This window comes from Gracilinanus agilis, chromosome 2 (assembly GCF_016433145.1).
Source record: "Gracilinanus agilis isolate LMUSP501 chromosome 2, AgileGrace, whole genome shotgun sequence".
Taxonomy (NCBI): Eukaryota; Metazoa; Chordata; class Mammalia; order Didelphimorphia; family Didelphidae; genus Gracilinanus; species Gracilinanus agilis.
In genome coordinates this window covers 310,007,858-310,017,472 of record NC_058131.1, presented here as the reverse complement: position 1 = coordinate 310,017,472, position 9,615 = coordinate 310,007,858, and positions in this window count along the sequence as shown.

Here is a 9,615-nt window from a genome sequence, read left to right as displayed (position 1 = left end):
TATAATAGTGAATAGAGTTCGCTACAGAGAATTAAACATAACATTTCTCTACATAGGAATACAGATAATTAGATCTCACTAAGGCCCTTAAAAAGGCAAATTTAAAAATTATAAGTTTTCTTTCTTTCCCCTCTGTATCTTATTTACCTTTTCAGGTTTCTCTCGGTTTTTATGGTTGGATATCAAACTTTCCATTTAGCCCTGGTCTTTTCTGTGCAAATACCTGGAATTCTTCAATTTTGTTGAATGCCCATACTTTCCCCTGGAAATATATAGTCAATTTTGATGGGTAGTTGATCCGTGGTTGCAGGCCCAGCTCTCTTGCCTTTCTGAATATCGTATTCCAAGCCTTGTGATCTTTTAGTGTGGAGGCTGCCAGATCCTGTGTGATCCTGATTGGTGCTCCTTGATATTTGAATTGTCTCTTTCTGGCTTCTTGTAAGATTTTTTCTTTTGCTTGGAAACTCTTGAATTTTGCAATGATATTTCTGGGTGTTTTCCTTTCTTGATCGAATGCCGCAGGTGTTTTATGAATCCTTTCAATGTCTATATTGCCCTCTTGTTGTAGGACTTCAGGGCAATTTTGCTGAATTATTTCTGTTAGTATGGAGTCCAGGTTTCTATTAATTTCTGGTTTTTCTGGAAGACCGATTATTCTCAAATTGTCTCTTCTAGACCGGTTTTCTTGGTCTGTCACTCTCTCATTGAGATATTTCATGTTTCCTTCTATTTTTTCAGTCTTTTGACTTTGTTTTATTTGTTCTTGTTGTCTTGAGAGATCATTAGCTTCTAACTGCTCAATTCTAGCCTTTAGAGACTGGTTTTCAGCTATGATCTTTTGGTTTTCTTTTTCAATCTTGTTCAATTTGCTTATCAGTTCATTTGATTTCTGAGCCTCGCTTTCCAATTGCAAGATTTTACCTTTTAAACTGTTATTTTCTTGCCAGATCTCTTCCATCTTCCTCAGAATCTCAGTTTTGAACTCTTCCATAGTTTGTGAGGAGTTTTCCTTATTTGAGGAGGGTCCGGATGCTTGTTTGTTTTCCTCCTCTGTTTGCTCGGTTGTCTGGATTTTCTCTGTGTAAAAGTTGTCGAGTGTTAAAGACTTCTTTTTCTTGTTGTTATTCTTTCTCTTCTGAGCTTCCTGAGACTGGGTAGCCATCATTAGCCCAGCAGCTTCTCAGGTTTATCCTCGCGCTCAGTGTCTGTCCACGGTCTATTGGCTCCTGAGGTCTGAGTTCTGTTTTTTTCCAAGGTCAAGCCCCCTGGTGGACTCCCTTGCTTGATCCTCTGCGGGAGGTTCCTTTACAAGTCTCAGGGCGCTGCTTCCACAGTCGTATACCCGTCCATGCTGGTTCCCCACTCAGGCTTTAGTTCCTGGCTGTGTCTGCCTCCACCCACGCCTCCGCAGTGCCTGCGCTCTCAGCCCGCGTTCTGTGCCCTGCGTCCACTCTCTGCTCCCACGCTCAGATTTCGCGTGCGTTTTTTGGCTTACTGGGGTCCTAAATCTTGCTGCTCTCAAGAACAGGCCCCGGAGCTGCCAATGACTCGATGGGTGCCCCAAACTTGCTCTATTTCTTTTTAGCTGGCTTCGGCGCTATAGATGTGTGTGGAGGGGGTGGGGGTGGGGTGGTTGCTCAGCCCGCGATTTAGTGAGAGCTGTTTCACCCCTTTATAGCATGGAAATGCCTCAATTCCACGTACCTTCCACGCTGTGCCCTGTTGTGGGGTTCCTCTGTTCGTCTGGACTTGTTTTTATGTCCCCTTGAGGAATTTTGTGTGTTTCGGTCAGGAGAGATTAAGAGCTGCTTCTTACTCTGCCGCCATCTTAACCCGGAACCTCCCATCATTTATTTTTAATTTCTTCCTATCAGCTCTTATTCTACAACCTACAACATGCTTATGTCTCCCCCATTCTCAAAAAACCCTCACTTGATCCTTCCACCTCTGATAATTATCCTCTATCTCTTCTGCCCTTTGTGATTAAGCTCCTTGAGAAGACCATCTAGAATAAGTACTTCCACTTTTCTCTTCTCTCTTTTCTTAAACTCTCTGAAGTCTGACTTCTGGCATCATCATTCAGCCAGAACTACTCCCTTCAATTTTGCCAATGATTTCTTAGTTGTAAAATCCAATGGCCTTTTCTCAGTCCTCATTCTTCTTGATCCATCTGAAGCCTTTGACACTGTTGATCACTCTCTCCTTGATATTCTCTCCATGTCTTGGGTTAGGGACACCTTTCTCTCCTGGTTCTCCTCCTACCTTTCTGAGTGCTCCTTTTCAGTCCCCTTTGCTGCATCCTTGATCAGGTCATGTCTTCTAATGGTAGGCAAGTATTGCCCAGGGTTCTGTCCTAGGTCCTCTTCTTTTCCTCTATACTACTTCACTTGGTGATCTCATCAGCTTCCATAGAGTTAATTTTCATCTCTATGCTGTTGATTATTTTTTAATTTTAATTTTTTTACCAATTACATATAATAACAAATTTCTACATATGTTTTCTGAAGTTATATGATCCAAATTGTCTTCCTCCCTTTTTTCCTACCCCCTCCTAGAGCTGGCAAGCAATTCAGTCTGGGTTATACATGTATTATCATGTAAAACATATTTCTATATTGTTCATTTTTGTAAGTGAATGATCTTATAAAACCAAAACGCCAAAACATACAGTAAATAAGCAAGTGAAAAATCATGTTCTTTCATCTGCATTCAGACTCCCACAGTTCTTTCTCTGGAGGTAGATAGTATTCCTTGTTATTAGTCCATCAGAATTATTCTGGATCATTATATTACTTTAATAGCTAAGTCTATCACATTTGATTATTTCACAATATTGCTGTTGCTGTGTACAATATTTTCCTGATTTTGCTTCTTTTACTCTGCATCAGTTCACATAGGTCTTTCCAGTTTTTTCTGAAATCATCCTATTCATTATTCCTTACAGCACAATAGTATTCCATCACCATCATATACTCCAATTTGTTCAGCCATTCCCCAATTGATGGACATCCTTAGCTTCCGATTCTTTACCACCACAAAAAAATTATATTGATGAATCCTAAATCTACCTTTCCTGCCCCAAACTCTCTGCTGACCTCCAATCTCCAACTTTCTTTAAGACAGCTCGAACTATGTCTAGAAGACATAGTTAACTCAATAGTTCCAAAAAAAGAAAACCTCATTATCTTTCCTCTTATATCCTCTCTCCCCTCCTACTTTCCTTATTTTCTTAGAGAGCAAAACCATCCTCTCAATTCCTCTTGCTCACAATGTAGGAGTCATCCTGGTTCTACTAATTTCCCCTTCGTAACATCTCTTGAATGTGCCCCCTTCTCTCTTCTGACACCACCACGACTTTAGTGGAGACCCTTATCACTTTATGCCTGGACTACTGAAATAGTCTGCTGGTAGGTTTGCCAGCCTCAAGTCTCCCTCTCCAATCTAGCCTCTATCTAGTTGCCAAAGTGATTTTCCTAAAACATAGGTCTAATTATGTCACACATACACCCCATCCAATAAACTTCAGTGGCTCCCAAACACCTCCAGGATTAAATACAAAAATCTTTTTGGTTTTCCAAGTCTTTCATAATACCCCCCCTCAACTTCTCAACCCCTGACACACACTGCAGTCTTCTTACACCTTACTACCCACCAGGTACTCTTCAATCCAGTGACACTAGCCTCCTTGCTGTTCCATGAATAAGATGCTCCATCTCACTACTCATATTTTTTCTTCCATGCTTGGAGTGGTCTTCCTCCTCATCTCTGCCTTTTGGCTTCCCTGGTTTCCTTCAAATTCCCAGGAAAATCCCATCTGCTACAGAAGAGGTGTCAAACACATGACTCACTAGTGGTCTACAATACTCCTGAGTGAAGCCTAAACCAGATTAAAATGCAATTGGTAGGGGCAGTGAGGTGGTTCAGTGGATTGGGAGGAGGTCCTGGGTTCAAATATGACTTCAGACATTTCCTATCTCTGTGACCCTGGGCAAGTCACTTGACCCCTATTCCCTAACCCTTATCTCTCTTCTGCCATGGAATACTTAGTATTGATTCTAAGATGGAAGGTAAGGGTTTTTTTTATGCAATTGGTAAATATGTAACAAAATAAGTAAAAATGTGACATAACATAGATAATATCACATTTTTAAAAATTTACTTAAAATATTTTTCCATGGTTACATGATTCATTTTTCCCACCCCTCTTCCCTCCCCTCTCCGGGAGCTGACAAGTAATTCCACTGGGTTATACATGTGTCATTGTTCAAAACCTATTTCCATATTAATCATATTTGCAATAAAGTAAGCTTTTAACACCAAAACCCCAATCATATCCCCATCAAACAATGTAATTAATCATATATTTTTCTTCTGCATTTCTACTCGCACAATTCTTTCTCTGGATGTGGATAGAATTCTTCCTCATAAGTTTCTCTGGGTTGTTCTGGATCATTGCATTGCTGCTAGTGGAGAAGTCCATTACATTGAATTGTGCCACAGTCTCTGTGTACAATGTTGTCCTGGTTCTGCTCCTTTTGCTCTGCATCAATTCTTGGAGGTCTTTCCAGACCACATAGAAATCCTCTGGTTCTTTATTCCTTTCAGCACAATAGTATTCCATAACCATCAAATACCACAATTTGTTCAGCCATTCCCCAATCGATGGACACCCCCCTCTTTTTCCAATTTTTTGCCACCACAAAGAGCATGGCTATAAATATTTTTGTACAAGTATTTTTCCTTAGATGATATCACATTTTAAAGCTTCAGTCAATATGCAGCCCTTATGTAAGAAATTTATACTTGGGTTTTGATACCACTGTTCTATGGGAAGCCTTTCCCAAATCTTAATTCTAGTGCCTTCCCTTTTAAAAATTCTTTACTGTTTTTCCTATTTATAGATTGCTTGTCCATCTTTGTTTGCTTGTTGTCTCCCCCATCAGATTGTGAACTCCATGACCACAAGTACTGTCTTTTTCCCCTTTTTGTATCCCTGGCACTTAGCACAGTGCTTGGAATGTGGCTGGTACTAAATAAATATTTATCCGTGGCCTGTCTAGCTATTTGCTGTTGCAGATTTGTTGATCAGGTATGTGATGCCTTCTTAGTATGTTAAAAGTCAAAAATCTTTCATCATCTTTACTTCCTTTAATCTTCTAAGATAACATTGGGACAAAAAATTATTAGAATTCCTGCTAACAATTTCCCACTAATTACATGTTTTATCATATAATTTACACTAGTTCAAAAACCTCATTACAGCTAAGGAAATAGAAGCTCAGAGAGGCGAAATGATTTGTTCAAGGTCACACAGTCAAAAAGCAAGGTATGATGACCATGAACCAAGGTCCTTTGCTTCTAGTTTTTTTACACAACTTCCAGTAAGTTTTCTGTCTCCTATATTTGTACCTGTGGAAGCAGGATGATGCTATAAAATCTTTACAGTAAGGAAATAATAATGCTAAAGTTCATGTTGATCCATTTGTCTACATATCTTTTAGAAAAAGAGAATAATAAAGGAAAACAAAAAGTACATTTTGCTTAGTAAAAATCTCTGTTCCCCCACCATAAAATAAATCTAGGCCACCCATTGGGAATAATATCCCTCAATGGAGGTTCCTCTCATGTAAAGACCTAGCTGCTTCTTTCTCTCAAATTCCTCTGTTACAGAAAGCTAACATCCTGTGTTTTATGTCATTAATTATTTAGTTTTTGAGATTTTTCCAGTAAAACTCAAATGTGGCTCTTTGTATTTTGATATATCTTATATAAGAGAAGCAGTATCATTTAGAGATGTCATCTCATTATTGCATAAAGCAATTTTAAAAATCTGTTCTGTAGGTCAGAATACAAACCGAATTCAAAAAGCATCAGAATTCAGGATATGCCAATTTTTACTAAATAAAAGCCATTGACCTACAGTCCACAAATACCTTCATCCCCCAAAGCTATCATACAATATAATGCTTTGCCACAATATCTGCTTTGAAAAGATTGCCAAAATATTTTGGTTACATTTTATCGAATCCATTTTTCAGTAGTGAGATGGATCACTCTCAATTCCTCTGTGAAAACCTCCCTCAGAATTATGGGAGAATGATGACTCTAATGTAAAGATAAAGATCATTAATAAAACATTTTAATAAAAAAAATCATAGGAGAATATTGGGAAGTGCCATGAATAACTACAGATAGGTGGAAAATTCTTTACTTTTATTTTTACATCACCTCCCAATGTATCATTCTCCCCACTTCTCCCAGAATGTTGTCTCAAACCAATCAACACATCAGCCAAGTCTGATATTGGGGGGGAGGAGGGAAATTCATTCTATTATTTTTTTCCTATGGGTTGATACTTCCTGGTCATCCCCTCACCATACTGCCTAGACTCTGCTATCATCTTCTTCCCTGCCTTCCCTCTCACTTCTCTCCAACAACCTTGGGCTCTTCTCCTGGCTTTCCTGGCTCTGATAAGTGGCTATAACCTTATCTTGCCCAGAACCAAGTCTCCCTGACACTGCATGGCCTTCTTGATACCTTACTCACCTCAACCCCCTCTAATATGTTTTCTATTAGAATATAAATTCCTTGAAGGCTTTAGAGTCTCTTTGTTTATATTTGTATCCCCAGCACTAAGCATGGTGCCTGGTACATAATAAGTTTAATACTTGTGTGGACATTTTAATTTCACAACATATAGTAATGTTTATTTTATTGTATTAATAATACCTAATAATAAAAGGTTTTCTTTCTGTCTTTTTTCAGACTTTCAGGTTTATAAAGTATTTTATATATATGTTATCTCATTTGATCTTCAAAACTACAAGATAAGGTAGGTATATTATTATCCCCAATTTATAGATGAGGAAACTGAGCCTTTAGGTTTTCATCTACATGGTGCTTTGCTAACTACTTGGTTAGGAGAAACCTTTGTTAGCTGCATAGCTGGAACTGAGGGCCTCTTCAAAAAAGGTCTTAGTTGACCTTATCTATTTTCTTTGATTCACTTTATTCAACTGTGTGCCCTGATGGTTGACTGCTTGAGAGACTGTGCTACAAGAATAGAGACCTCCCCCCAAGTCCCCCCCCCCTTGCTTTTTACCTGCAAGGCAATTTAGCCCTGTGAATAAAAGGCCTGGGTTCTTTGCCTACTTTGACATTTCTGCTTTAGTTTTTTTTTTAAACCCTTGTACTTCCGTGTATTGTCTCATAGGTGGAAGATTGGTAAGGGTGGGCAATGGGGGTCAAGTGACTTGCCCAGGGTCACACAGCTGGGAAGTGGCTGAGGCCGGATTTGAACCTAGGACCTCCTGTCTCTAGGCCTGACTCTCACTCCACTGAGCTACCCAGCTGCCCTCTCTGCTTTAGTTTTAAGTGAAGGGAGAGTGGGGTCCAGGAGTTCCAGTGTTCATATTTTTCAGCCAACCCAGCATCACTGTTTTGAGGAGTGAGAAATGGTCTTTGGAAATTCCCAAAGGATCTGTCCAGGAACAATGTGGCATCTGGACATGAATTTAGTGGGAATGGTGCTAGATAGAAATTGAGATAAAGTTGAACCCACTCTCACCAGAGATAAAGGGAAGATAGAGTGGAGTGTATCCCCCAGGTATTTGGGGGAAATATTTGTACTTTTCTTCTTGAAAACAAATATATTTTTCTAAAATCTAATTTATGTTAGTGGTAAAATAGAATCTGGAAGGAATCTAGGACTCTAGTACCCTGCCTGGCTCTGAGAGAATAAGCCAGAGCATACTCTCTTCTGAAAAAATAAAAGATGCGTGTTGGTAAAATGAGTATTAACAGGTATAATTGGTTGGTGGTATAGAGATTGAATTATGTGAAATGATTTTCTAAGTTCTTAAAAGTCTTTGGGTCAGTAACTTAAATCCTATTGATCTGGGTAAGGATTTCAGGGAGAGAGGCTGTCAAGGTAACAATAACAAGGGTTTATTAATTAACTGGGATAGAGAAGGGAAGGGATTGGGATGAACTAACTAGGACAGATCTGGATTCCCTCCCACCAAGGTCCAATAGATCTCTATTCTGATCTCTACCTAAATTACCCAGCTGCCTAACTCTATGCTATCTAGAATTCCTACTTCGACAGTATTTTAAAAAAGGGAAAGCTTGAAGGTGAAACGGGCCCCCTGGGCTGGTTGGAAGATTTCATGTCTGTTGTCCTTCAAGGGTCTGTCAGGAATTCAGTAGGGTCACAGCAATTAATCCAAAAGGGAGGGAGTAAGGCTCTTGACACTAGTGTGTCTCACCAAACTCAACCTCTTCCCGGCCAGTGAAATCTTTTTTTTTAATTTTAAACATTTATTAATATTCATTTTTAACATGGTTACATGATTCTTGCTCCTACTTTCCCCTTCACCCCCCGCATTCCCCCCACCCATGGCCGACGCACATTTCCACTCTGGCCAGTGAAATCTTGATAGATGATCCACAGAGACAAGATATTCAGAGAGAATAGCAAGTACCTCCAAGATGAAAGCCCAGGGACCAACTGCCAACCTTTCAGCACAATAATATTCTATCACTATCAGATACCACAATTTGTTCAGCCATTCTCCAATCAATGGACACCCTCTCACTTTCCAATTTTTTGTCACTACAAAGAGCATGGCTATAAATATTTTTGTACAAGTCTTTTTTCCCTATTATCTCTTTGGGGCATAAACCCAGCAATGATATGGTTGGATCAAAGAGCAGGCATTCTTTTAAAGCCCTTTGTGCATGGTTCTAAATTGCCCTCCAGAATGGTGGATTAATTCATAGCTCCACCAGCAATGCATTAGTGTCCCAATTTTGCCACAGAGAGTCTTTTTAGAGGGAGAATTCTTAATCAAAAGAATGATAAGAGAGTATCTTAAGATAGAAAATTCCAGTCACATAAAATTAAAAGATTTTTTTCCTATACAAAAATCTGTGTATCACCACTACTGTGAAGAGCTATCTCTCCAACTTGGCACTCAAAGGTTTATAGATTGGGTCCTAGTGCAGGGAGGACTGCTACTACCTCTGTGTTAAAGGTACTAGATCTCTGAGTCTATACTCCAAAAGTTACAGTTCATAAGCCCCAACTGGTAAGTTTATCTTTTCTAAAAAAAAAAAAAACCCTAAAACTTACCTTTTGTCTTAGAATCAAAACTAAATCTCAGTCTTAAGGCAAGGGCTAGGCAATTGGAGTTAGGGGACTTGCCCAGGGTCACACAGTTAGGAAGTGTCTGAGGCCATATTTGAACCCAGAATCTCCCATCTCTGGGCCTCACTCTCTAGCCACAGAGCCATCTAGCTGCCTCTTTAATAGTCATCCAGGAAATACAAACAGCTCAAAGCAAAGGCACATACTAAGAAAGTACAATAAGAACAGTAGCTATAGAACCACCTCCTCCCAAATCTCTAAGGTACTCTATCACAAATGTATCTAATATCTATGGAAAAAGTAGGTATAAACTTAGTGTATAGACTAGTAATGAGACACTCACACTGGTGACTCTTGTCATGATGTAATGCGGTTCCCTTTATTATGGGGAAAACCAGGGAAGTTGACTTAAATATTAAATGTGGGCTCCATGGAGTGCATAGGAGACAGGAAGGGACAATGGGAGA